At 36.1% G+C, this 2,500-nt stretch overlaps 1 protein-coding gene and 1 long non-coding RNA gene across 6 annotated transcripts in view; both read right to left on the reverse strand.

The window, feature by feature from the left end:
- The window catches only part of LOC127906695 (uncharacterized), a 3,079-nt gene extending 2,024 nt beyond the window's left edge, over nt 1-1,055 (reverse strand). Inside the window, exons 1-3 of the long non-coding RNA XR_008062442.1 lie at nt 963-1,055; nt 774-827; nt 639-719 (exon numbers count right to left, since the gene is read on the reverse strand). This is a non-coding gene — a long non-coding RNA (uncharacterized LOC127906695). The remainder of the gene's footprint in view (nt 1-638; nt 720-773; nt 828-962) is intronic.
- pcdh7b (protocadherin 7b) overlaps nt 1-2,500 on the reverse strand; it is a 254,456-nt gene that overhangs the window by 95,626 nt on the left and 156,330 nt on the right. The gene's annotated exons all lie outside the window — the stretch shown is intronic.

Genomic DNA, 2,500 nt, shown 5'->3' on the forward strand with positions numbered 1-2,500 from the left:
CCTGAATACCTAACCTTAACTCAGAATGAATTCAGAAACCTCTCAGAATGAATACCTAACCTTAACCACTCAGAATGAATACCTACGCTCAGAATGAAACCTCTCAGAATGAATACCTAACCTTAACCACTCAGAATGAATACCTACGCTTAACCTCTCAGAATGAATACCTACGCTAACCTCTCAGAATGAATACCTAACCTTAACCACTCAGAATGAATACCTAAACCTTAACCTCTCAGAATGAATACCTACCTTAACCTATCAGAATGAATACCTAACCTTAACCTCTCAGAATGAATACCTACGCTTAACCACTCAGAATGAATACCTAACCTTAACCTCTCAGAATGAATACCTAACCTTAACCACTCAGAATGAATACCTACGCTTAACCCTCAGAATGAATACCTAACCTTAACCTCTCAGAATGAATACCTAACCTTAACCTCTCAGAATGAATACCTAACCTTAACTCAGAATGAATACCTAACCTTAACCTCTCAGAATGAATACCTCAGAATGAATACCTAACCTTAACCACTCAGAATGAATACCTAACCTTAACCTCTCAGAATGAATACCTAACCTTAACCTCTCAGAATGAATACCTAACCTTAACCTCTCAGAATGAATACCTACGCTTAACCTCTCAGAATGAATACCTAACCTTAACCACTCAGAATGAATACCTAACCTTAACCTCTCAGAATGAATACCTATGCTTAACCTCTCAGAATGAATGCCTAACCTTAACCACTCAGAATGAATACCTAACCTTAACCTCTCAGAATGAATACCTAACCTTAACCTCTCAGAATGAATACCTAACCTTAACCTCTCAGAATGAATACCTACGCTTAACCTCTCAGAATGAATACCTAACCTTAACCTCTCAGAATGAATACCTAACCTTAACCTCTCAGAATGAATACCTAACCTTAACCACTCAGAATGAATACCTAACCTTAACCTCTCAGAATGAATACCTAACCTTAACCTCTCAGAATGAATACCTACGCTTAACCTCTCAGAATGAATACCTAACCTTAACCACTCAGAATGAATACCTAACCTTAACCTCTCAGAATGAATACCTACCCTTAACCTCTCAGAATGAATACCTACGCTTAACCCTTTCAGTTGTTTCTGTTTAAATTATGTAAACGTGCAGAATTATATCCTCTGTGTATCAATACCCTCTCTATAACAATACTATCTCTATAACACTACTCTCTCTATAACAATACTATCTCTATAACACTACTCTCTCTATAACACTACTCTCTCTATAACAATACTCTCTCTATAACAATACTCTCTCTATAACACTACTCTCTCTATAACACTACTCTCTCTATAACACTACGCTCTCTATAACAATACTCTCTCTATAACACTACTCTCTCTATAACACTACTCTCTCTATAACAATACTCTCTCTATAACACTACTCTCTCTATAACACTACTCTCTCTATAACACTACTCTCTCTATAACACTACTCTCTCTATAACACTACGCTCTCTATAACACTACGCTCTCTATAACAATACTCTCTCTATAACACTACTCTCTCTATAACACTACTCTCTCTATAACACTACGCTCTCTATAACACTACGTTCTCTATAACGCTCTCTATCTATATAACAATACTATCTCTATAACACTACTCTCTCTATAACACTACTCTCTCTATAACACTACTCTCTCTATAACACTACTCTCTCTATAACACTACTCTCTCTATAACACTCTCTATAACACTACGCTCTCTATAACACTACTCTCTCTATAACAATAATCTCTATAACACGCTCTCTATAACACTCTCTCTCTATAACACTCTCTCTATAACAATACTATCTCTATTACTCTCTCTATAACACTACGCTCTCTATAACAATACTCTCTCTATAACAATACTCTCTCTATAACAATACTCTCTCTATAACAATACTATCTCTATACCAATACCATCTGTGTATCAATACCCTCTGTGTATCAATACCCTCTGTGTATCAATACCCTCTCTATAACACTACTCTCTCTATAACACTACTCTCGCTATAACAATACTCTCTCTATAACAATACCATGTGTATAAATACCCTCTGTGTATCAATACCCTCTGTGTATCAATACCCTCTGTGTATCAATACCCTCTCTATAACAATACCCTCTCTATAACAATACCCTCTGTGTATCAATACCCTCTGTGTATCAATACCCTCTGTGTATCAATACCCTCTGTGTATCAATACCCTCTCTATAACAATACCCTCTCTATAACAATATCCTCTGTTTATCAATACCCTCTGTGTATCAATACCCACTCTATAACAATACCCTCTCTATATCAATACCCTCTCTATAACAATACCCTCTGTGTATCAATACCCTCTGTGTATCAATACCCTCTCTATATCAATACCCTCTCTATAAAAATACCATCTCTATAACAATACCCTCTATATCAATACTCTCTCTATAACAA

Source organism: Oncorhynchus keta, chromosome 13 (genome assembly GCF_023373465.1).
Source record: "Oncorhynchus keta strain PuntledgeMale-10-30-2019 chromosome 13, Oket_V2, whole genome shotgun sequence".
Classification (NCBI taxonomy): Eukaryota; Metazoa; Chordata; class Actinopteri; order Salmoniformes; family Salmonidae; genus Oncorhynchus; species Oncorhynchus keta.